The sequence below is a fragment of the Chiloscyllium punctatum genome, chromosome 9, assembly GCF_047496795.1.
Source record: "Chiloscyllium punctatum isolate Juve2018m chromosome 9, sChiPun1.3, whole genome shotgun sequence".
In the NCBI taxonomy this organism is placed as follows: Eukaryota; Metazoa; Chordata; class Chondrichthyes; order Orectolobiformes; family Hemiscylliidae; genus Chiloscyllium; species Chiloscyllium punctatum.
In genome coordinates this window covers 114,175,540-114,202,863 of record NC_092747.1, presented here as the reverse complement: position 1 = coordinate 114,202,863, position 27,324 = coordinate 114,175,540, and the positions used below count along the sequence as shown (strand labels likewise).

Genomic DNA, 27,324 nt, shown 5'->3' with positions numbered 1-27,324 from the left:
GCTCAATACACACTGAATGGAAGAAAATCAAATTCAATTTATTATTGATAGAAAGATTTTAAAAGACAATTTCGAGTTATTGTTTCTCTTTGCAAAGGGGACCCTTCTTACATATTGAAAAGCCTTTTGTGTGACAGAGAACAATGCAGAAAAACAAGTATTCTAATAAATGGCCATTTTTGTTCCCACTCGACGTTGAATGGGGCTGAACAAGTCGGGTTGTGAGCAGCTGCCACGCTTAAAGCGGAGAGGAGGTGGAGTCAATCCTCAGCTCCTCGCCTCCAAAATGTCAATATTCCAACAGCGAAGGGGCACCGCTGCTCAATGGGCCCTTGGCCCTTTCCACCGTCTCTGCTCCTCAGCTCCCCCCCCCCCCCCCCCGCTTCTCTCACACCACTCTCCTGCCCAATTAATCTCCCTCTCTCTATCTTCTCCCCTTTTATCGTTCCCCACTCTCCCTCCCTCAAACTCCCTATCCCTCCCCATTTCACTGTCCCTTCATCTCTCGCTCCCTCTATTTTCTTCTCCCTCCCTTTCCCATTTCACTCTGCCCTTTATCTCTCGTTCCCTCACTCTCTTCTCCCTCCCTCCCAATTCGCTCCCCCACTCTCCTTACCCCTCCCCATTTCACTCTCCCCTTTATCTCTCGCTCCCCCCACTCCCTCTTCCCTACCCTCCCATTTCACTTTCCCCATTCTCTCCCCCCCCCCCACACTTTCCTATTCCTCCCTCCCCATTGCATTCATTCCCTCCACCCCACTTCATCATGGTTCTCCTCTCACCACCACAACCCCCCCCCCCCATCAATTTACTTGGCCTCCCTCCTCCATTTCTCTACTCTTTGATTTGCATTTGTTTTGAGTTCTGTGCATGAATACTGATTCATTCTTTCGCACAAGACTGTGTCCACGATTCAAACAGGCGTAAAATGAGGCATCGACGATGTGAGACTTTTAATTCAGAACCGACCCAGCCCTGGGCGGCGTGTGCAATATTGTAGCTTCGCAGTACCACGGAGTGAGTGATGTTAGTGTTTACTGTCGTTTTCATACAGAAAAGACAAAAAAAAATGCTGAGAAAGGGTGGTAGAGTTTAATGCGGGTCATTCAACTCCAGAATCTTTGAAAGAGTTAACTGTTCAGAATTACTTAGTACTATCTTGTCCGTATCACACACACATACACAAAAAGAGCTAAATCCTATTTGTCAAACGTGTCAGCTCGTCTATCAGAAGGGTTTATTTTTATTGTAGCCCGGACAAACTATGATCTCTGCTTCAAACAGCTTAACTGCAAAGTTTGTGACTAGACATCTTGAGGGCTGAGCTTAGATCCCCACCCACGGGGCTCAGCTCTACTCTTTTTATCTTGATTTCCAGCCGGTTTGTCGGGATGGCGTGTTTGTTGATCGCCTCTCTAGCGGGTCGTGAAACCGAGCCCTTTCTGGCTCTGCTGAAGAACAATTCTAAACAGGCAAAGAAAGAGGATTATGTCAGAAACTGTTAGCGAGTAATTCACTTTTGTACAGCGAGTGTTTGATTGGGGGAACCGATAGCCGGTACCAGCATCCCATTACCCACACACTTTCCAGCGATGAAATTCGTGAAAGGAAATACAGTAACTTTCTCAAGGAACAGCAAACTCTTAGCTATCTTTTGGAAATCTCACTGACTCGCACTGCGACAAAGCTGCCTCCTGGCCATTACAGTCCCTGCTCGCAAACTGGGGGAGAAAATAAAAACGACTTCAAAAGGTGGATCTGAGTCTGTCGGAGTGCTTCGGTATTGGATCGATCCCCAGGGTGGAGGGAGGAACTCTCTCAGAGAGCCGCTGCTGAGTCCGGCCAGATATTTCTCAGACAAAACACCGCGGGCTGGATATAAACACAGAATATATAAAACAAAACTTTAGAAACTCAGCAGGGTCTGGGGAGGGTGCGCGATTTGAGTGTCCCGGTGACTATTCCGAACATAGTTCGGGAGATTTCTCAGACCAATTCTGAAGCTAGGAATTGGGGAAACGCCAGGAAATCCGTGGCAAAAACATTCAAATCAAAACAACAAGCTGACACTGAGAATATCAATTGTGCTAGCCCCCAAGTGCTAAGTGCATAAGATCTGAAATATCACATGTGCCAGGGCTCAAAAAACTAACAGTATAAAATCCCAGCACCAAGTCTGCCATATTCCAAATGTCGAATGTACGCAGGCTCCAAACACCAGTAATATCAGGTCCAATCACCAAATGTGCCAGGTTCCAAACACCAAGTAAACACAGTCTCCAAATGCAAAGTGTCTCATATCCTAATCACTAAGTGTATACAAGGCCCAAAACACCGAGCGTACAGAGGGTCCAAACACCAAGTGTGCCAGATCCTAAACACCAAGTGCAACAGATCCCAAACTGCAGCAATTCGGAGGACACACATGCAGCAACTTAGGGACTGTGCTGAAACATACCGAAATGCAGAGCACAGGCATGCAACAATGTTGAGTCCAAATGTGCAACAATTCAGAACACAAACATATAGCAAACAAAGACCCAAACATGCCAAGTATACATACACTCCACCCAGACAGCCTGGGGTACAAGCACACACCAATCTAAGGCACAAGCATGTAGAAATCTAAGATTCAAACATGCAACAACCTAAGGAATAAAAATACAGAAATACATGTTCAAAATATGCAGCAATCTAATTCTGAACCATACAGTATTCCAGAAACCAAATGTGCAGTGATCTAAGGTAAAAATAGGCAGCAATCCAAGACTCAACAAAAAGAAAACTGTGGAACAAATATGAAATATGAAACAACTGACCCAAAATTTATCATTTATATGGCCCAAATATGCAGCAATCTAAGACCCAAATATGGACCAAATTGGACCAAACATGCAGTGATGTGGAGTGCAAATATACAGTAAATTGAGGCCTAACTATACAGCAAACCAGGGCTCAGTCATGCAGTAATTTAGGGCCTAAACATTCAGTACCTGGAGCATAAAAATACGGCAATCCACATCTTAAACATGCAATAACCTAGAACACAAACTTCCAACAATGTTGGATCCAAACATGCAGTGATCCAGCTCCCAAACATGTGTCAATCTACAGAACAAACATACCACAATCCAGGTCTAAGCAGCAATCTAAGCCTGAAAGAGGAAACATTCTCAGGTATGAACAGATAACAATCCAAGCCTCAAACATGCAGCAGTATGTGGAATAAATATGCAGCATTATAGGATTCAAAATGTACCATTTATAGGCCTCAAACATGTAGTGATCTAGGGCCCAAACATGCAGCAGCCTCAAACACAATTTGCAACAATGCGGGGTCCAAAAATGCAGTGATCCAACTCCCATTCGTGCATCTACTTAAGGTCCAAGCATGCAGCAGTCTAGTGTAAGAATGTGCAATAATGTAAGGCCAAAATATGCAGATGCACATTTGGATCCAAATATCCAGCAATCTGGGGCTGAAATTTGCAGCATCCAATGACCCAAATGTTTCATAATCTAGGGTATAAATAGGCCAATCCAAAGCCCAATCATGCACCAAATTGAGTTAAACATGCAGCAATCTGTCCAAACATTCAGCAATGAGCCAAAACATTCTGTAATCAAAATGCAAACATGCAGAACTCCTGTGTTCAAACATGGAGCAAACTGAACCAAACATGCAATAGTTTAGAGCACAAACATGCAGCAATCTGGGGCCCAAGCGTACAACAACGTGCATTGCAAACATGGAATAAATTCGGCCAAACGTGTCAATTTCAGGCCCAAATATACAGCAATCTATGGTACAAATATGCAGTGATAGATTTATGAGGATTATAGGCCATGGAATAAAATAAATGTAATAAAAGACACAAAATTGACCAAGTGATAAGTAACACAGTGTAGCAGTCACAGAGTCACAGAGATGTACAGCGCGGAAACAGACCCTTCAGTCCAACCCGTCCATGTTGACCAGATATCCCAACCCAATCTAGTCCCACCTACCAGCACCCAGCCCATATCCCTCCAAACCCTTCCTATTCATATAGCCATCCAAATGCCTCTTAAATGTTGCAATTGTACCAGCCTCCACCACTTCCTCTGGCAGCTCATTCCATACACGTACCACCCTGTGTGAAAAAGTTGCTCCGTAGGTCTCTTTTATGTCTTTCCCCTCTCACTCTAAACCTATGCCCTCTAGTTCTGGACTCCCCGACCCCAGGGAAAAAACTTTGCCTATTTACCCTATCCATGCCCCTCATAATTTTGTAAACCTCTATAAGGTCACCCCTCAGCCTCTGACGCTCCAGGAAAAACAGCCCCAGCCTGTTCAGCCTCTCCCTATAGCTCAAACCCTCCAACCTTGGCAACATCTTGTAAATCTTTTCTGAACCCTTTTAAGTTTCACAACATTTTTCCAATACGAAGGAGACCAGAATTGCACGCAGGCCGAAGGAAGGTACATATTAGGAAGGGATTGGCATTGGGACACTTGCTTTTCCTGACTATCTTGATCATATTGTGCAAGGGACAATTTCAGACTTTGCAGATTACACAAAACTTTGAAGAACTGAAACCTGTGAGCTGGACAGTGTGGAACATCAAAAGACCGAAACAAGTCAGCAAAGTGAGTGGAGACGTAGCAGACAGAGTTCGTTGTTTCAAAAAAAGGGCCACAATTCTGAAGGGACTGCAGGAACAGATGGAACTGGGTAAATATCTGCTCAGATCACTGAAAGTGCCAGGGCAGGTTGAGAGAGCAATAAATAAAGCATACAGTATTAAATAGGGCCATACAGTTCCAGAGTAACGAGGTGATGTTGATCATGCAGAAGACACATTATAAGGAGGATGGGAATGCAATGGAGTGCAGAAAGCGATTTGCAAGAATGGTTCCTGGGACGTGAAACTTAAGTTACTAGGAGAGATTTATGGAGTTGGTACAGTACTGTGTTCTGTGGAGGGAAGAAGATTAAGAGGAGGTTTTCAGAACCATGAACAGGCTTGATAAGAATAGGTAGGGACAAAGTATTCTCCCTCAAGAACCAGAAGGCACCGACTAAAGTGATTTGCAAAAGAAGCCAATGAAATGAGGAAAAATCACTTATTTTCCACACAGATCTCAGTTGGGGTTTTTGGAACATATTACCTGAAAGTGCAGTGGAGGCAGATTCAATTGGAGCATTCAAGACGATGATAATTTGCATGGAAAGTGCGAAGGTTTGGGGAGAAGCAAGAAATTGGCAGTCGGCGTTGATCAGAGTGGTGCTGGAAAAGCACAGCAGGTCAGGCAGCATCCGAGGAGCAGGAAAAGTCGGGGCTTCCGGTTGAAGAGCTTTTGCCCGAAACGTCGATTTTTTTTTCTGCTCCTCGGATGCTGCCTGACCTGCTGTGCTTTTCCAGCACCACTCTAATCTTGGGCACTATGAGCAGAGTTTGCAAAAAAATGTTAGGAACAGACACACCCACACATATAGACACACACACATTTCACACCAACTCACCTAACTACACAAATCTCCACAGCAAACAAACAGGACACGCTGACACTTAACACATCTGCACACAGATATACAGTAAACAAACATATACATATATTTATACCACTTTTCCAGCCACAGCTATACCCACGTCTATACCATTGATGCATTGATGCTCATTTAAATAGCCGGTGCAGACACGATGATCAAAAGGCTTCCTTCTGCGCCTCTTTATTTCTGCGATTCAATCAGCATCGAAGAATCAAATACTCCAGCATCCAAACATTCAGCAATCTAGGGTCCGCAACATGCACTAACCTGGGACCCAAACACCAAATAAGCTGGGATCAAAATCTAAACAAACTGCAACCTAAACATCTGTTTTTATTCTGAACAAAGTCTGGTTACCAGAAACCCCTGTGAAAGGAACAACTGCATTCTTAATTGGCCGTTGCTATATCAGATATTGTACAATATATAACATTAACAAAAGTACAGAAATTACCACAACAGCCACACTGAACATATTGACTTAAAACTGCCCGATGATCAACACTTAAAAGAAATCTAAATACTTAATTCAAGTGCAAATTCATGTGTGTAAATGTAATTTCTTTTGCATTAACACAAGCTCCTCGGATCCAGAGTTCCACCTGTCAAAACTCGCCCACCGTCTTGCATATTTAAACTAATCGAACAGCTGCATTTGCGAATAACTTTTTTACCCATGGAGTCAGTAACCGGGAATGTACGAAGAGTTGCGGAAGACAGGAAGTTACCGTTTGCAGCGACAATCTGTGAAATGCCTTCAAACTGACCTTGAACCAGTGTCGAGTTGTTACAATGTCTGACAAAGACGGATCAAAACACGGACCTTTCCAGCACAAAGTTTCACATCGACAGGTCCGGAAGTAAATTCGGATGTGATTTTGTACTTTCACTTTATTATGAGGCTTTAATGAAGTAATGTTGATTTATAGACAGGCGAGAAAAAACGCAGTCGCAAAGACTCCACAGTTATATGCGCATTACGCTTGATTTTCAAAGCAATGGCAACTTTGAAGTGTGGGGAGCCGAATCCATCTTTTAAAAGAATTAAGTACGACTTGTGCTAATGAGTGCTTTGAAGAAAAAGGTTGAAAAAAAACTGTAATTGGAGTGTGGTTGGTGGCGGCGCTGATCTCAGCTCTGTACCCTCGGCTGTGAACACACTATGGGGTTCCATCCATCAGTCAGTCAGTCTAACTCTGACAGTACTGTCACATTCTGCCACTCTGTGTCTCTGTACTCAGCGAATGTGACAAACAACTGTCAGATCAGCATCGAAAAACAGTCACAGGGAGTTTTACCTGCGCCGTTATCTGCGGTGTGTTGTACACAGTTATATCAGAACTAAACCTGAACAATTACAGATGTAGTTTAGATAACAATGGCTTGTTATTATCTGGGATTGACTGAGCCGGAACTCTGACTTTTTAGGGATACATAAAGACAAAGACTGGCATTCCGACGAGTCGCAAGATTAATATCTTGTTTCTTAAAAATAAACAATTGCACAATATTGGGCTTATTGGACACCGGAGCTAGTTCACTTGTGAATATTACAATTCAATGCTGTAAAAATACTGGCGACTTGATAAACTTTCCGCTGGGTTAACTGGTCCGAGTTACCCAACGGCACATGAGCCGCATCGATCCCCAGAAATGAAACGTTTCCTCAATATCCTCCCAACTTTAGTTTGGGCAGTTACTGATTGTATATGTTGGGACATTTTATACGATCTTTAATTGCAGTGCTTATGTGGTTCGGCTATGAGTGGTGGGGTGGGGGGTGGAGCATAGAAGAACATTAGAAAGATAATGGTCACTAACAGCAGAGATCAAACCAGACTGTGCTGCCTTGTGTTAACCAGTGATTCGTAAAGTTTGAATATGGTTTTGAAACCATTTTGTGCGAACCACTTCCATTATGAATTATGACATTAACTACAGGTGTGAAGTAGTGACCAATAAGAGAGCATCTAAGTATGTTCCCTTAATATTCAAATAAATTATCGTTGATGAATACCACACCAATGACATCTTGGAGACACTGGCGATCAGGAACTACTTAGAACCAGCCACCAAAATACCTGTACTTCGACTACTCAAACAGGTTAGACACTAGGAACTCTGTGTGGCTTATAACTCATCTCCTGCATTCATAAAACTTGCCCAGATACGGACACCAAGTTAGCAGTGTGATGAAACAGTTTCCACTTGCCTTGGTCAAAATTCTAACAATATTCAAGGAACTCGAAACCATCCAAGTCAACACAACATACTTGCCAGGCGCCCTATGCATCTTATATATTCACACCTTCCACCAGAGATCCACAGTTGCAGCGGTTTGTGCCATCTACAAGATGTACAGTAACAATTTACCATGGCTCCTTCACAGCACCTTCCAAATCTGTGACGTATACCAACTAGTGGGATCACCAGCACTTCCCGTTCCTGCACCATCCGGACCGGGAAATATAGTGTCCTTCCTTCATGATCGCTGTGTTAAAATCCTGGAACTTTCTGCCCAACAACCTTCACTATTGGAATGTAACTATTCAAGAATATGATTGTAAGGTGGTTCACCACCACCTTCTCAAACACAAATTAGGGAAGGCTGCATGGTGGCTCAGTTGTTAGCACTACTGCCACACACGGGTTAGATTCCACCCTCAGGCGACTGTCTGTGTGGAGTTTGCATATTCTCTCCTTGACTGCTTGGGTTTCCTTCAGGTGTTCCGGTTTCCTCCGCAATCCAAAAATATCTAGATTAGGTGTATTAGTCACAAGTAAATGTAGAGTAATAGGGTAGGGGAATGGGTCTGGGTGGGATATTCTTCGGAGGGTCGGCTGGGACTTGTTGGGCCAAATGGCCTGTTTCCACACTGTAGGGATTCTATTCTATGGTAAAAGATCATGCCTCTCATCAGAATAGGAAACAGGAATTGCTTTGCAGTAGAAGTAGCGACATATACATGACAGCAACTTGGTTACATCGTTATCACCTTGTGTTGGCTACCTCTCCATTGGTGGATGTGACTGGTGGTTGGGAACTTTCTACTCTGTGTCTTCATGTGCCCATTCACAACTGGCAGACCTTTGGGCACATGGGACAAGACAAAACACAAGCAATGGGATCCCAGGGCACGATTGGATTTCTTGTGAATTCAACAAAAGTCTGGAATTAACTCTTCTGATAACCATGAATCCATGGGCGATTGTCTGAAAAACCCATCTTGTTCATTAATGTCATTGAGGGAAGGAAATTCACCATCTTTACCTGGTCTGGTCTACATGTGATTTCAGACCCACAGCAATGTGGTTGACTTTTAATTACATTCTGGGCAATTAGGGATGGGCAATAAATGCTGACCTAGCTAGTGATGCCCCCATCCCATGAATGAATTAGAAGATGGATATATATGATGATCAGGAGATAAATATCCATCTGCAATCCATATTAATGCCCGGTGTTCCAGTACAGCACATGTACAAGGCTAGAAAGGCCTCGCTGCTCAGGAACACACCTTTCCCTAACCTTCACAAAATCATCCTTCACCATATCATGCATATAGCATAACACCCCATATACAATTCAATTTTGAAAGCTTTTGACGAACTCCCACATGATTCCAGTAAACGTGTCAGCAAACACAGTGAAAGCAGGAGGCAATGAATAAACGACAACTGTAGTTTTGGTGGGTATGGCAGTGGGGGAGCATTTTGGTTATAGTGACCATACTTCAGTAAGATTTAACATATGAATAAGGACAAAGTTTGACCAGAAACAAAGGTTCTGAATTGGGGAAGGCAATTTTAATAAGGTAAGATTTAGCAAAGTGGACTGACTGAGGGCAGCCTCATGCAGGAAAATCAACATCAGAGCAATGGTCAAAGTTAAAATGCAGGACTACTGTTCCTGTAAAGGCCAGGGCACACTGGACGTCAAAGGACAAGCAGGATTAGATAAGGAAAATGAAGGAAGCTTATAATAGATAGTGACAGCTGAAAACAGTGGGTGCCCTGGAAGAGTATAGAAAATGCAAGGGATTGCTTAAAAAAATTAGGGCAGTAAAGAGGGAACATGAAACAAAGACTAGCGAGTAGCATTAAGGAAAATCCAAAGATGTTGCAAAAGTATTAGGAGCAAGAGAATAACCAGGCAAAATGTAGAGACTTTTATGGATGGAAGTAGAGACCTGTGGCAATCCTTGATGTTGGGTCCTTTGCTGTTTTGTATGCAAATGATTTAGACATGAATGTAGGAGGTATGATCAGTAAGTTTGCAGATGACATGAACATTGTTGGTGTTATAAAAAATGAGGAGGATGGCCTTAGACTACAGGATGATATATTGGTCAGATGGTTGAACAATGATGAATGGAATGATGATGAATGGATGGAATGATGAATGGAATTTTAGCCTATGTGATCATACATTTGGGAAGACTAACAAGACAAAGGAGTACATCTAGTGTATAGGATGTACAGGACCCTAGGAAGAGGATCAGGTGGACTTTGGTGTGCATTGTGATAGATCATTGAAGGCAATAGGACAAGTTAATAATAGGGTAAGAATACATGTGGGATTTGCCTTTATTAATCAACACATTAAATTCAGGAGCAAGGAAGTTATGACGGAGCAGTATAAAATGTTAGTTAGGCCACAACTGAAATACTGTGTGTGGGATATGATCACACTGGAGTGGATGCAATGGGGATTCACCAGGATACTTCCTGGGCTGGAGCAACCTATTTAAGAAGATACACTATATAGGCTGACATTCGAGCATGAAGGCTAAAGGGGGATCTGATTAGGTGTAAAAAGTCTGAGGAGCACAGGTGGGATAATTCTTCAGGATCTATGACATTCAGACTGAAGAAGAAAAAAAATTATTATATACAATGGAAAGCTGTTAAAACAGTGCATATATAAATACAGCATTTTAATGTGGCTCACAATTTTTAGAAGGCATATATCTGAAATTTCCTATTATTTTGTATAAAGACACATATAGTGGGTTTCCACTGCATCTATCTTAAAGCATTGCCATAAACTGCACCTCGATCGAAGGAGAAATGGTTCCATTTAGTAGAGGGGTCAACAACCACAATTTTCAGGTTGGGAACAGGAGGTTTACATTGGATTTGAGCAAAATGTTTTTCAACAAGAGGGTTGTGGGTGATTGGAAGTCACTGCTTAAAAGGATGGCAGAGATAGGAACCCTCAAGATATTTAATAATTATTGCAATGAACACTGGAAATGCCATACAAGTCTACAGGTAAAGTGCTGGAAAATGAGATCAGACTAAATGAATGCTTAATGAATAACATTAGCACAATGGACCAAAGATCCTTCTTCCATACTATGACTCCCACATAAGATGATATTAAGCTGAAGATGAGTCAGTATTGGGACAATTCTTGTTCCTAATTTACTGAGAACTGGGTATCAGAAAAAATGTAAATGTGGCAGGTTCACAAAAGAAACTATGGAAAGAGAATAAGATTTGCAGGAGTAGAGTACAATGTGTGGCAAAAAGAGACAGGGCTGGATTTTAAATATTTCTGGATACAAAATTTTCAGGAAAAATATAGTCAGTCAGAAAGGAGGAAGGATAACAGTGATTTGTAAGGAGAATATTAAGGTGTGAGTGAGAGAGGGTATCCCAGAGGAGTCAATAAAATTTGGTTAATGTTAATCCCTTCACTTTGTAGGCAGCCCTCAGGACTGAGAATAAATTGCTTCCACTTCAGTTAGGTGGGTACTGAGATGGCTGACAAATCCAGAGTACAAACTTCAGATTCCGTCACATGCAGGACTAATGGTATTTAGAGGATCAAATACATGAGCTGTTGGGATCTTTGTACATGCTCATCAAACGTTTGACTTCAGCTGTACTCCTGGTGAATTCACTAAATGTGATCAGTGCTTATCCAAATGAACCTTCTCCATAGGATGTTTGACCTATTCATGGATGCTTTGGAGACATCCAAAAGCATTTAAACTGTCTTCCAGGGTCTTCTATCATTTCTGAGTCCCAAGTTAGGTAGTTGTTTTACAACTCAGGTGTTGGACACTTGATGACATGTGAAGCTGTTTTAAATGTGATTTTGATGGCATTTTGTTTCTGGGCAGATAGGAGATTGCAGTTGGATTGCCTTTCTATCCATCATGTTTGAAGGATCTGCAGAGGCAGTGCTGGTGGTATTTCTCCAGTGTTTTGAGAAGACTATTGTAAACTGTTCACATCACCAAAACATATAGGAGCACAAAGAGCAGACTAGTAAACCATAACCCTGTCATCAGTTTTGAGATCCTGATCCTCAAGAATTCTAAATCTTCAGTCAGCTGAGTTACCAGGACTTTTAGATAGATTACTTACAGTGTGGAAACAGGCCCTTTGGCCCAACAAGTCCACACCGACCCTCCGAAGAGCAACCCACCCCACTACATTTACCCCTTCACCTAACTCTACTAGCAATTTAGCACAGCCAATTCACCTAACCTGCACATCTTTGGACTGTGGGAGGAAACTTGAGCACCTGGAGGAAACACGCGCAGACACGGGGAGAGTGTGCAAACTCCAGGCAGCCAGTTGCCTGAGGCAGGAATTGAACCCGGATCTCTGGCACTGTGAGGCAGCAGTGCTAACCACTGTGCCACCGTACTGCCCAGTAAACACATCAATATGTTAAGAGAAGTAGGATGTCTTTAAATATGGGGTAGTTTCCAGAAGACTGACAAACTGACAACATTGTAGCCTTGATTATAAAATGGTCTAAGGATAAACTCAGCTTCTACAGGTTAGTTGGTTTAACTCTGGTTGTGGAAAAGCTTTTAGAAAAGACAAGGAAAACCAGTACAGATTTTTTAGAGGCACAGCATGTTTAACAAACTTGTTTCAGATTTTTGTTGAGGTAACAGAGAAGATTTGGTGAGGGTAATGCAATTGACGGGATGGAGATGGAAATTCTGATGGCATTTGAAAAGTGATACCTAACAGACTTGCCAGCAAAGTCAAATCCATGGAATAAAAGGGACAGTGATAGTATAAATGCAAAGCTGGTTGAGTGGCAGGAAACTGACTTTAGTGATGACAGAAGGATGGAACATTTATAATTGTGTAGCCAGAGTTTGGTACTGGGGCAACAGTTATTCTTGATGTATATAGTAATAACCTAGTCCTGGATGTTCACAGGAGAACTTTGAACTTGAAGATGGTACAAAATTTGGAAGCATTACAAACTGTGAGGAAGATCATAACATATATTAGTTGGACACAGATAGGCTAGTAGAACAGGCGAGCACATGGCAGATTAACTTTAATGCAGAGAACTGTGAAGTGATGTATTTTAAAAGGATGAATGAGGAGAAGAATTTTAAAAAAGGATATAATTCCAAAGTGGGTTCAGGAGCAGAGAGTTCCAGGGAAAATTGTGCGAACATGTTTAAAAGTGACAGGGCTTTAACGTCTTTGTAAATAAAGAACAGAAGTTGTAAGCTACGATGAACCTTTACAAAACGCTGGCCAGGGCTCGAAATTATTAATCAAACCACCAAGATCAATATCTGGATAATATGGTGCAGTAATGATAAGGCATAAAATAAAATGCTGAGGTAAGTGAATCCACCAACAAGATTGTAGAAGGTTAAAAAACACTCCATGGTTTCAAACAGAAATATGACAACCTGCTTCACTAACTTTCAAAAACTGATCTTTCTTCAGAGTTTCCATCGTTGCTGCATATTAACTGCAACTATTCACCAAGTTTGGAGTTTGGGACCATTTATTCAAGGAAGCATAGCATTTAAAGGGAGGGTGCCAATAGCATTATGTCCAACCTTTGGTGATTGAATTCTGATGTGTTCTGTGTACTTAGGAGAATGCACTATTTATCAATCTAGCACCCAAGTCTGTCTGAAGCTGCAATCATTTGTCCACTTATTTCCAGTGAAATGAAAAGTGAGAATCCTGTATAAGGTGCTGTTTCAGGAAAAATAACTTCCAATGTCATCAACCAGTTAAGTGAGGGAAAGAGCAGGGCCAAAGAAACTCCCCAAGGCAGTCCTGCATAAGTGTTGTGACAGGGAGGTGAAAGGGCACTTACCCTCCTGTCACAACACATATATACAGGACTGCCTCAGGGAGTTTGTCTGAATGCACTCTGACCTGATCATTTGGAAAAAGTAGAAAACACCTCAACAAGCTCAATTTTTCAAGAAAATGACTTTCCTTTTAGCAGAAAGTTAGATGTGCTGACATTCACTGATGGTTGCACAGTGCTCAATGCAATTTGAAACTTCCCAGAAAATGAATGAGTCCATTCCAATATGCAGCAAGACCTCACTAATACATTGGCTTGAGGTATATGGTGCCATATTCACATCATGTAGGCGCCAGATAATACCTATCTCCAATAAGACAGAGACTAAAACATTCTATTATTATGCAACAGAATTACCATAATTGAATCCCCAACCATCAACATCTTGGGAGCTTATTATTAATCAGCAACTTAAATGCCGCAGTCACTTACATAGGGTGCTTGCAAGAGCAGATCAGAACCCAACTGTTCTGCAGTGTGACTTACCTTTTCACCATCTATAAGGCAAAATTTGGGTTTGCAATAGAATACACTATTGTTGCCTGAAGGAGTGCAGCTCCAACAGCAAAAAAGAAGGTTGGCACCTTCGAGAACAAAGCAACCCATTTGATTGGTATTTCATCTCAAACACTAACTGCCTCAAGACTTTTGCAAATTGTTTCCAATACGCATTACATACAAGACAAACAACTTGCCAAAGCTTCTTCGACAGCACTGCCTCAGCCATTTAGAAGGATAAAGACATAGGGTTGGGGATACCACCACTTGCAAGTTTCTGCCACGTCACACATCATCCTGATTTGGAGATATGGTGTCCTTATCATCACCAGATCAAAGTACTGGAAATTGCTCCCTAGCAACACTGTGGTATACCTGCATCAACCATAGCAGTTCAAGAAGGTAGCTTACATCCCCTTCTCAAGGATAATTAGATTTAGCAACTAATGCTGGCCTTGCTATCAAAGTCCTCATCCTGTGAACAAATATATTAAGATAAAGGTTCCACCTTTAATTCAATACCAGATGAAATGTAAAGTAAGACTGGTTCAAATATGTTCTAGACATTCTGAGAGCAGATTTAGGTTGGAATTTGAATCCTGGTTAGTTCAAATGAGAAAAGGAGAAATTTCATACTCACTGTGATTTCTGCAAGCAATATTCCATTTGGCTGAAGGCAGACATTCAGTTGAGATGGTACTTATATTCACAAGTAGTTTTGCTGCTTCTGCTCAGGTGGGAGAAATCAAAGTTTTATCCATGTTGGCAATTGACCTGATAAGACAGTCTGCATGAGCTGTTCAGATCTTCTCAGGACCTGTTAAAACTTCAGACGTTGACTTGCATCTGGGAATAAGGGTTGTGAGGATGGTAGTTCTGGCTGATTTCTCACTCACCTTCCAGTGTTGGTTCTGCCCTGAGGCTACTAGAGGGAGTGTGACAATGGAGAGAAAGAAAGTATTCTGAAGTTGTTATGTGAATGGGGAGAATAGGTTACTACACCTTTACACTCAGCCCCTTCTATCCCCTATCACCCCAGCTCCACTATGTCCTTCCCCTCATCCCCTCCATAGCACTGCTCCTTCCCTCTGCATATGACCCCTCCCTCTCTCATTATCATTATTCCCACTCAGCTCCCTTTTTACTCCCTTCATCCAGTTCCAGTCCTTCAGCTCAGTCTAATTCTGCACAGAACCATTTGTTAGATTGACCTCACTTAACAGATCCCTTTTCATTAACATATATGCTTGGTGAAAGTAGTTTTATTTGATGCTGCATTGATTTTGCTCCAAGGTTATCTCTCCTCATGTCCCACTGGAGCAGCATGAGAGTCATGTTGCTTGGTTAAGGTCAGTAAATGAGTGACTGAATGTTACTTTGGGGCAACGGGCAGATCAAGGATATGTTGAACCAAGGCATTAATGTATGTGCACAATTTCTGTTGGATATTCTATACAAGTAAATGATCGACAGATTCTTATCTCATCTTTCATTGTTGACAGATTTCCCCCAGGAGAATCTGTGTGCACGTCTCATAACTGAAAATAATCTCAGCATGAATGCCAACACAAAAGTCACCCTCTTCTCAATGTGCAGCATCCCTTATTTGTACAGTGTAGATACTTGGAATACAGGTAGGAACATGCTGCTAAATACACTGTTGACTGGCATAGCCATTAATTATCATCAGGCTCAATTCCCAGACAAAGTACAAGGTGGAGAAAACTGCTAAGAAGTGCGATTTAGCATTTCTGGAGCTTTGCTAGGACAGTACAGCATACCCAGTAACTGAGGTAGGTGCAGCTTGGCTGGACTATTTATATGATGTGAGGGAACGATGTGACCTGGAGTTTCATTTTCCTTTGGAAACGCTTATTCCATATCTGGAGCACTAAAATCCACTGTCTGAGGTTCCATGGAGTTCTGGAGAAGGACCTGGCAACAAATTTTACATTTAATTTATCCACCCCACACACCAAAATTTAAACCTATGTGATATATTCTGATTAATAGCTGCCATCAATAGCTCTAAGTATAGCTGGTCAGAGCTTCTGCTTAATTCTCCCATCTTTTAAGCACTGTTTCTGCTGGAAAAGAAGGGCATGCACCCTCGGTCTTTTAAATCCAGGTGATCTGGGCTGTTCAGATGCAATGTATCATTGATGTGCTCCAATGGGAGGACACCCAGACCAAAGCTACTCCGTGGGCAGCACATATGGTCTGGAATGAGTAGATTTTCAGTTCAAATTTTAGGTGAAAGCTTTGGTCACTGTATTCCAGCTTCCAAAGAGCTCTACACAGTTGGAGTGTTAATACTGTGCGAGTGCCGCTCTGACCAAGACACCATCTTTTGGAGGAAATATTAAGCAAGGCCCAACATGCCCTCTCAGATAAATGCAAAAGCTTCCAACATACAATTTGAAGAAAAACATAGGTGTCCTTCTTTGTGCTTCAACCAATATTTATCTCTCAAACAACATCATTAAAAATTATCTGGTCATTGCTGTTGTGGGAGCTTAACATGATTCCTTCACTATAATCAACAGAAGTACTTAATTGGCTATAAAGTGCCTTGAGAGGCACTGAGATCATCAAAAGCACAATATAAATACAAGTCTCAGATTTTTTTCATTAATTAATCTAGTATGAGCTTTAATAATCAACATGTTGTACCCCATTATACTGATGTTTCTTTGCAACAGCTTTTTCTTTGATTTCCACAGCACACCTTCTCTCAAGAAGTATAGTGCTGTGTTCTTCAGATGTCCACGCTTACAGAGTTTTATGACCCAAGGGTTTCTATTTACAGTAATTTTCTTAATGGATTAACATAGGTTCATGGTACAATGCCATAGACACTTCGGATTGGCTGATATTCAATAATGATTACAGTTTTAACAGAACAAAACAACTAATGTATTAAATGTAATTAGACAAAGATATGAATCACCAACATTTATTCTCAACTATGGAATACAACACGAATTTCAAATGAATAAAAATAAAACTACTCAATTAATCCAGACTGCAGTTTTAATATATAACTGGATCACGCTGTGTAATTAATGAGTGTGTTTGATCCTACAATGTGTTATAATGATACATGGTGTTATAACATTACCCACCATGTGCAATTCCATTAACTCACAGAAATCTAGCTATTCCGCATTCATCCACCTTTGAACCCAACCTGTTGCATATAAATTATACTAGAAATGTGGCCAAATATACTACCCCAAATCCTTGCCTTCCGCCAATGCCAGTAATTCTCTAAGAAGCACCATCAGAGTGGTGGTGAGAATGCCTAGAATAGTGTTGGAAGAATGCCCATGTCATGTCTAAAGGACTAAGACCCTGCTGCAGCTAACCATACCTGGCCAAATAAATTATATATCAGCTTATTTTGGGACTGAGTGAATTCATTAATCTTGAAAAGGGAAATTTTGGATAGCCTTAATAGATTTTCTGACGAGCAAAATTTATGATTATTCCCATTCCAGGTCCTCCAGAGTGTGGACACCATAATGATCCTTCTTGCTACTTGTTACCATACAGACAAGAGAGCTCTCCTGTCAAGGGAGGGCATACAGGAAAACCTTAGCATCAATCAGGGTAATTGAGTTTTGGCGATTTGAGAGGTACTGAATGACAGGCCTACAAAAATACAAACCATGAAGCTCTTCCTCACACTCACCTTTATTTTATGTCTCAAATCTTAAATCTGTGTTTCTTTGTTCTTGCACAATGAACTAATGGGAACATTATTTCTTGATTTACCTTAGCTAAGACTGTAATAATCTTGTACACCTTTAGGACCTTGATCCAAGGAGAAGAACCCCACTTTTCTAACTTAATCTTGTGGCTACTCCCCCATTTTGTGGGACCATTCTGGTAAATTTCCTCTGTAGTCTTTGAACTTGCTTCCGAAAGGATTCCTGTACCAGCTAAGGTCACCATTTAGGTTCTGTCTTCTCAACGTCTCCCCTTGCCTGAGGCATGGTGATGCTTGAGTAAAACCATCACCAATTGCCCCTTTCTAATGAGAGAGCAGCCCTATGGTCTTCTGGGACTCTGGTGACTTTTCCTAAAATAAAATGATAAAGACTGCATAAACTGAGAAATTCCTCTCTGAAATATCTAGCAACACAGAATGCCTGCAATATTTACTATTTTGTAGGAAATATCTCTGTCCCAGATAGAAACAAGTTCTGCTCTTGTTTGACGGAACTCAAGAAATTGTGTATGCATGTGGTATTTGGAATCTATTAATTTGGGAAGGCTGTTGTGGTGCAGTTCAAGCTGTCCAGGATATTTATTGGAAGGATTCATAGATGGATAATAAACTTGGTTGACTGTATTATGAAGATAATACTGTCTACCAGATAAGATGGAAGACTATTTGAGAGATTGCCTATTCACTAGGAAAAGATCTACCTGTACGCATTTAAATTAGATCTGGCTTACATAAAATTATAACCTACCCCTGGTCCTTCTTAACATTTTTAATTGAAACAAACTCTCAACTGAAACATAATTTATTCCCCTCAATATGTTTTGAGCTTCGACCAGATCAGTTAAAGCATTTTTGTTAAAAATGTCTAAAACTTTGAGTCAATTTTTTTTTAGCCAGTTTTCAATCCAGTTCAACATATTACCTCCAATAGCAGATGCTTCAGTCTTGTAGTGAAACCTTGGACCTAGAGCTCTAACAGCATCATGGGTGTAACTGCATCAATTGACCTTCAGAATTTCAAGAAGGTGACTCACTTCCATCTTCAGGAGTGATAGGGACCAGCAGCTGGGCACTTCTTTAAAATTCTTTAATAGACTTGAGAAAACAATTTTATCTTTGTAGACTTGCCTAATAGTAATCTGATTCTACAAGTGCCTTAAGACCACAAGCCTTAGGAGCAGAAATTAGACCATTTAGCCCGTCAAATCTGCTCTGCCATTCAATCATGGCTGATAAGTTTCTCAACCTCATTCTCCCGCTTCCTCCCCATGATACTCAAGAACCTTTCTATCTCAGTCTTAAATATACCTAATGACCTGGCCTCCATAGTCTTCTGTAGCAATGATTTCTATGGATCATCACTGTCTGGCTGAAGAAGTTTCTCCTTATTTCCATTCTAAAAGGTCTTCCCTTTACTCTAAGTGTGCTATTGCTGGATTCCTAATAAACATTTTTAGTATTTTCCCAATTATTAATGTCAAGCATTGTTCCTTCCTTCTTGGGTGCTGAGCATTTATTTGGCAATAGTGCTGCCTCCAAAATATTTAACAGCTTAGTTAACCAAGAATCTGAGATCATGGGTTGAATAAAGCTAGTGATAGTAATTATACAGTTGGATTCCCTTGTTTTTAGGTAAATGCTTTCATTCATTGAATTGGAATGTAATCATTGACTGCAAAATTAGCCATTGTCGAGGATCTCAACAATGGCAAGGAATATGACCCCTGGTCTTATTGCACAACCTGATGCAGAAAGGATGCAGTTCAGTTTAGAGTTTGCAGTGCCTTTTCTGTAGCATTGATTGCACTAATTGGATGTGATATTTAGATGGAAGGAGTGAAGTTGACAGGAAGATTTTACAATATCAAGCACAGATTATTGTGGCTTGCCACAGACTGAAGACTTCAATATTTTACAAAGACCTCTTCCTTGAAATCCACACAGTGTCACACTTGTGTAAGTCTCTATTTTCTGGTTTTGAATGTTAAGTATGCTTTGTAAATGCAAGTTGTTGTTAGTAGTGGCCATGAGGTGGTGAAAACTCAAATAGCCTGTAGGCTGTAGTTGGAGATTAAGGAGAATCTGATTTCAATGAACCATTTCTTGTGTTAAGGCCACAAACTTGATGCAGCAATCTGTCTGATAGAAAGATCACAGATAATGACCATTATATTGAGCTGGCACCCACATGAAAGAACAGGCATGTGAATAGCAAAGGAAAGATAAAATAAATTACCTGCCACAGCACAGCTAGTGTTGCTCTTATTGTTAAACAAACTATCCAATCGTATTATCTGAATTGAGAGTTGCCACTGTACCTACTGAACAGTGCATATACAAGAGAATATAAAAGGAAAGATTCTGATTTTTAAAAAAAATCATAGAACCCTTTGAATGAACGGCAAGCATACTATTACTGTCAACTCTTCCTGGTTGGGTTTCACAAAATTGTATCTTTCCTATCCTGAAGATGTGTACTTCTGTGCAAAACTGCATTATTACCTTGTATGTTAGCTTAGCCAAGTGGTATTACTCTTACCTCTGAATCAGAAGATGTGGGTTTGACCTCTATTCAATACAATGAACTGATAATCCAGGCTAACGTTCCACAGCAATACTGAAGGTTTCTGCACTGTTTAACCATCTGTCTTTTCAATGATAGGTTAACCCAAGACCCTGTCTGTCCTCTCAGGCTGATGTAAAATATCTCATGGTACCATTTGAAGATGGTCAGAGGAGTTCTCCTTAGTACGAGCAATAATTCTCAAAGAACATCACTAAAACAGATTGTTATTCCATTTTGTTTTAGGACCTTGTGAGAAATTCAGAGTGTTACCACATTTCCTGTATGGAAGTAGCTCATTGCCTTTAAAGTGTTTTAAGGTATCCTGTGGTCATGAAATTTTTATAGTTTTCCTTTGTGGTACTGATTGATAGGGAGTGGATGTAGGATATTTCTGAGCCATTGTCATCACAGTTTTGTCATCAGTATTTAAGCCCTATCCTGTGGGGTTTCATAAGCCACATTGGCTCAACATTGCTGTTACTGGATCATTCATTCAGAAGGGTCAAGAGACTTGAATGCTGTGTGCGATATTGTGCCTCTAATTCCTGGATGGCAGGTATTATATGACTTCATGAGTGCTGATCAGATGAGTGTCTTAAAAGAGAAAACAGTTTTATGAAAGACTCTTATATAGACACTGCTGCCTTATGGAAATATGCATATCATAAGGTTCATTTACTATGAGACTTTCTAACATTTAGCTACCTGAGTAGGTGGCTGACATAAGGTGGATGGTAAAATGCCACCATTTTTCAGCAAAGGGCAGAGAGCAATCTGCAAATTAAAATCTGCAAAATGTGGGATGAACTGTGGGCCATTTCCCAAATATACTTTAAACCTGAATCATTTCCAATCATTGCCTTTATGAACCTCATTAAAGACTGTACCATATGTAGTGGGACCGTCAGCCAGGACTTAGTTGTCATAAACCTTGCCTGCTAGAAACTGAGCAGGTGAACAATTATCTTTGAAGAATACTTTAGAGAATATGAATTGAAGCAGAACGCATAAGACACATGCAGGACATACTACACATTTTCAGAAAGACAAGTGGCCAGTTTGAGGACAGGAATATGACGTGTCAGCACCTTGTCTTCTTGTTTCTGCCAAATTAAGTCTAGGGAGGAGCTCCTATGCTTTAATCTCACTTCTCAATGCCAATTGAGACCCTAATGTTGGAAATAAATTACCGTTTAAGGCCTCCAAATGCTGCCTCTTGTATTAACCCAGCACCAGTGGCCTTTCCAGATAAGGTGTGTCTCTTACTGGCTGCTCAGTTGGTAGGCTAAACCCCTGATAACTCCATAATATTCCTTGCCCCCATCAAATAGTCATTTTCTGCACCTTGTGTAGAGATTATTCCTCAAGGAAGAACAAAATACATTTTGGAAATTGTGCTACAGCACCCATTCTATTACATTCACTTTCAAGAGTGGCCACATGGGATTAAGGAAGAGCACGGCACCTTGACATTTTGGTGCCTTTTTTTCCTCCAGTTTATGAAGATTAGCTGTTAGTGCATCTCTCAGAAGCAATGAGATGTTGAATGGTGTGTTAGTCTAACTTACAGAAGCAATGAGATGTTGAATGGTATGGGGAGGGGAGATATTTTCTTATTGACTTACTCAGAGTTGCCAGTATGGACAGGATTTAGAGTACCATGTGGTGAAGGGTAACTTTGGAGGGGTGATTATCACCCTGGCTTATCAGCAAGAAAACTCACCAGATCAAGCAGCAGTTAGGGTACTTGAGTGTTGTCCAATAAATTTTGCAGCCTTTTCTGTGAGGGATCTGAAGAACATTCTGGAAGCCCAGGCATTGGAGCCATGAAGAGCTGCACCAGGAAACAGGTATGTATGGTTTTTGGGGAATCATAAGGAAGTATTATGGGGAAAGGGGAATTGGCAGTTGGTGGCAAGGACAGGGTAGTAGCTTTCATTGGTCATGTTCCTGTTCCAGATTCAGTGCAATGGAGGTCCTCCTCAATTTGGCAGTTCTGGTTAGTCAACCCGATTTACCAGACATTAACTATGAGCAAAAATATTCAGCCCCTTGTGCCTGCTCTGCCCCTTCAAGAAGATCACAGCTGATCCATTTGTATTCCAAATTCCATATTCCCATCTACCCTAATAACCTTTAATACCCTTGCTTGAAAAGAATTCTTTTCCTCCAGCTTACTATTCTATTTTCTGCTGTGTGCACAACTGCTGTTCTCTCTCTCTAAGCTCCATCTCCACCTATCGCTCAGTGCCTGGGGATGGTTCAGCACCCAGGTAATAAAAGTGAAAGCTATTTGGTTGCACTAGCTTTCTTGCCTTTCATGCAGTTCTTGCCATTCCCAGGATAAAATGGTGCCTTACTCTTGACTCAACTATTCTACTAGGGTTAGCACTTGAGCCCATTAGTGGGAACATTCCTAACCAATTACGAGACCAAACTACTTATGAGTGTGGGTAGTGTGAATGTACGATTATCCCTGCAGGTCTGATTACTTGTGAAATTCACTTGTGCTTCCACCATGGAAAAAAAATATTTATTTCAACAAGCTGAGCAACGAATATCCACTAATATTGTACATCATGAGGGTGTGTTGTTAAATCTGTTTGGATTCACCAGACTGAAACCAAAGCTGAAATGGAAGGATAAATTGAGAGGGTAGGTTGCATAGAGTTTGGCTTGTATTCCCTTGAAAATATAGTATTAAAAGGTGATCTAATTGAGATGCTTGAGAATATTAAAGGGTTCAATAAAGTAGATCGAGAGGGTTTCTCTTGAGGTTGTGGCTGTCAGTGGTGTTAGGGGAGATGATGGCGGTATGGGAAGTGGAGGAGGTGAGCAGTTGGATTGAGGTGGTCAATCCACCACAAGGAGGAATAATGTTAAAATTAAAGCTAGCTCATTCAGGGGTGGTGTCAGAATGCACTTTTCACAGAAAACATGTCATTCTGGAAATCTCTTCCCAAAGAGCTGTTGAACTGAGTGATCAACTGGAAATATCAAAACTAAGATTGTCAGATGTTTGTTAGTTAAGGATGTTATTAATGGTGATGGAACTAAGGTGAGATGGAATTAAGATTCAGACCAGCATGATCTAATTGACAGCCTTCCTCCCATTCCTCCGAAAATTACTTGCTGCCACCAACTGTTCCACAGAAACAGTGAATGTCTGCTCATTAATGCATTAAAGATAAGCTCAGTTCACCTACATTCACTGACATTCTTGTTATTTACCTGCTGCTGAAGCCTGCATCTATCTTTGTTACCTGAAAACCTGCCTATTCTTCTGATTCACCCCCCTCCAGAGTTCAGGTTTATTCTTCATGAATTTGAACTTATCCAAAACCCTACTGTCCATGTTCTAATTCACACCAGATCTCACTTACTTTTCTTACCTGGTTCTCTGACTGATATTGGCTCCGAGTTAATCAGTGTCTCAATTGTGACAGTTTCACTCTGTTTTACAAACATTCCATGGCCTTGTCCCTCACTTTTTTCCATAAACTCCCACAGCCCTACAACTCTCCAAGATATCTGTATTTATCTAATTCCAGCTTCCTTAACACCTCAGATTATAGCTGCTCCTCCACTGAAGACCATGTTTACAGTTGTTCATACCCTAAACACTGGAACTGCTTCCCTAAACCTCTCTGGCTATCTATTCTCCCTTCTCCTTTAATGTTCCCCTTAATAACTTTCTCTTTGATCATGCCTTGGCCAGTTGTCTAAATATTGCCCTCTGTGGTTTGGTATCAACCTTATTACTCCTATGAAGCACCTTGAAGCATTTTAAAAACATTAAAAGACCCTAATATATTCAAGCTGTTATATTCTTGCTAGGGAGGTATATGTAGAATAAGGGGCATATTCCACATAGGGCTGACTGAATAATCTGACTTTTAGAACAGTCCTGAATTTAGTGGTCAAGTCCTGAGGATTATTGCTTGCAGAGTAACTAACAAAAAAAAGTCTGTGTGCCTCTGAAGTCTTCAGAGCTGAGAATGACGTGAGTGCCATTGGATGGAACCCAAACTATCAATGACTTCTGAGAAATGACGAGGGACAAATGGCAACAATCCCACCCTACTTGGACTGAAGGGTTCAGAGATGAAACAGCCTAATTAGTTTTGGTGTAAATGATACTCTTAATTCAAAACCACTTACATTATTTGATCATTCTATACTTTTTCTGCAAAGTGCACCTTTACGGTATCAATAGACTGTAACTCTAACCCAAGGATAAAAACGATCCTATTTCTCAGATCTCTAAAATGTATTCACTTGCTTTTAGAAACCATTAGAAGTGTTGATATCATCAAGCAAAACCTCATTGGATCTTTGCCAAACTTTAATACCTGATCGGAATGGAACAGTAACAGCAGGAAACTCCCAAAACGTCCGCCGAGTATTGTTTAAGTCATGTTGACTCTTTCTAGATTACAGAGTGAGCTGTTCGGTCATCTGCAGTCCTGATTGTCCTGTTTCTGATTACTTCATTAGAATTGGAAAACTAAGGTCAGCCATGTAACCAGAAATGAAGATCTCCTATTCCTCTTTGGCTGAGGATTGACTCCTGCAGTGTCACCATTATTTTCTCCACTGTTATCGGTTTATCTCAAACTCTGACTGAATGGTGCAGATTATTGTGCAATCATTGGCAAAAATGCTGGACTTCACTTACTAAGGGTATTGTGGGTCAAACTACAGTATGTGGACTGCAGCAATCCAAGAAGGCAGCTCACTATCATCTACTCAAGGGCAAGTAGGAATGGGCAATAAATGCTAACCAGCCGTTGATGCCCACCTACCATGAGTGAATTAAAATGAAATTGCAATAATTTCCAAAAGCTGGAGAGAGCTCTAACTTTCTAAAACCCAATCCTCCATGTTCCCTGTTTGATCTTTGCTGTTGCAATCTATCCCAATCTCAGTTCAGAATGTTGAGGAGTCTGAACATCTAATAAGCAAATACGTATCAGGGAAACAGTGCAAGAAGTGAAAGGATAATGTGGTGAGATAATGATGCATATTTTCCCACATGTGACTCTTTCTAATGAGTCTATTTAGACTAGTTTAATGTAATCTAATTAGACTAAATCCCGAATGCAGAGGAGCTGATTTTGCTCCTGGAGAAGATAGTTTTGAAGGACTTACGGTAAGGACAAAAGGGTAACTAAGGTGAGAATAGGGCCCCTCAAAGATCAGCAAGGCAGCCTTTGTGTGGAGCCGCAGTAAATAGGGGAGATACTAAACAAGTATTTTGCATCAATATTTACTGTGGAAAAGGATATGGAAGATATAGACTGTAGGGAAGTAGATGGTAACACCTTGCAAAATGTTCAAATTACAGAGGAGGAAGTGCTAGTTGTCTTAAAACACATAAAGGTGGATAAATCCCCAGGACCTGATCAGGTGTACCCGAGAACTCTGTGGGAAGCTAGAGAAGTGATTGCTGGGCCTCTTGCTGGGATATTTGTATCATCGATAGTCACAGGTGAGGTGCTAGAAGACTGGAGGTTGGCTAACGTGGTGCCACTGTTTAAGAAGGGTGGTAAAGACAAGCCAGGGAACTATAGACCAGTGAGCCTGATGTCAGTGGTGGGCAGGTTGTTGGAGGGATTCCTGAGGGACTGGATGTACATGTATTTGGAAAGGCAAGGACTGATTCAGGATAGTCAACATGGCTTTGTGCAGGAGAAATCATGTCTCACAAACTTCATTGAGTTTTCTGAGGAAGTAACAAAGAGGATTGATGAGGGCAGAGTGGTAGATGTGATCCAGATGGACTTCAGTAAGGTGTTCGACAAGGTTCCCCATTGGAGATTGATTAGCAAGGTTAGATCTCATGGAATACAGGGAGAACTAGCCATTTGGATGCTGAACTGGCTCAAAGGTAGAAGACCTTTGAAGGGTAGTTTTTCAGACTAGAGGCCTGTGACCAGTGGAGTGCCACAAGGATTGGTGCTAGGTCCTGTACTTTTTGTCCTTTACATAAATGATTTGGATGCGAGCATAAGAGGTACAGTTAATAAGTCTGCAGATGACACCAAAATTGAATGTGTAGTGGACAGCGAAGAGGGTTACCTCAGATTACAACAGGATCTTGATCAGGTGGGTCAATGGGCAGAGAAGTGGCAGATGGAGTTTAATTCAGATAAATGCGAGGTGCTGCATTTTAGGAATGCAAATCTTAGCAGGATTTATACACTTAATCGTAAGGTCCTGTGGAGTGCTGCTGAACAAAGAGACCTTGGAGTGCATGTTCATAGCTCCTTGAAAGTGGAGTCTGCAGGTAGATAGGATAGTGAAGAAGGTGTTTTGTATGCTTTCCTTTATTGGCCAGAGTATTGAGTACGGGGGTTGGGAGGTCATGTTGCAGCTGTACTGGACATTGGTTAGACCACTATTGGAATATTGAGTGCAATTCTGTTCTCCTTCCTATCGGAAAGATGTTGTGAAACTTGAAAGGGTTCAAAAAAGATTTACAAGGATGTTGCCAGGGTTGGAGGATTTGAGCGAGAGGGAGAGGCTGAACAGGCTGGGGCTGTTTTCCCTGGAGTGTCGGAGGCTGAGGGGTGACCTTATAGAGGTTTACAAAATTTTGAGGGGCATGGATAGGGTCTTTTCCCTGGGGTCGGGGAGTCCAGGACTAGAGGGCATAGGTTTAAGGTGAGAGGGGAAAGATATAAAAGAAACCTAAGGGGCAACTTTTTCACACAGAGGGTGGTACATATATTGAATGAGCTGCCAGAGGAAGTGGTGGAGGCTGGTACAATTGCAACATTTAAGAGGCATCTGGATGGGTATATGAATAGGAAGGGTTTGGATGGATATGGGCCAGGTGCTGACAGGTGGGGCTAGATTGGGTTGGGATATCTGGTCGGCATGGACGGGT

The 27,324-nt window shown here is 41.2% G+C and overlaps 1 protein-coding gene across 7 annotated transcripts in view; it reads right to left on the bottom strand.

The window, feature by feature from the left end:
- Nucleotides 1-27,324, bottom strand: part of LOC140481627 (uncharacterized) — a 295,437-nt gene that overhangs the window by 181,817 nt on the left and 86,296 nt on the right. For 3 of the 7 annotated variants that reach the window (XR_011961566.1, XR_011961565.1, XR_011961567.1), the window contains 2 exons: nucleotides 14,774-15,058; nucleotides 988-1,464 (listed from right to left, as the gene is read on the bottom strand). The gene's annotated coding sequence lies outside the window, so the exon portion shown is untranslated. Of the gene's footprint in view, nucleotides 1-987; nucleotides 1,465-14,773; nucleotides 15,059-15,914; nucleotides 16,041-27,324 lie in introns of those variants that run through there. The other 4 variants (XM_072578117.1, XM_072578118.1, XM_072578119.1 and 1 more) reach the window with 2 other exon arrangements.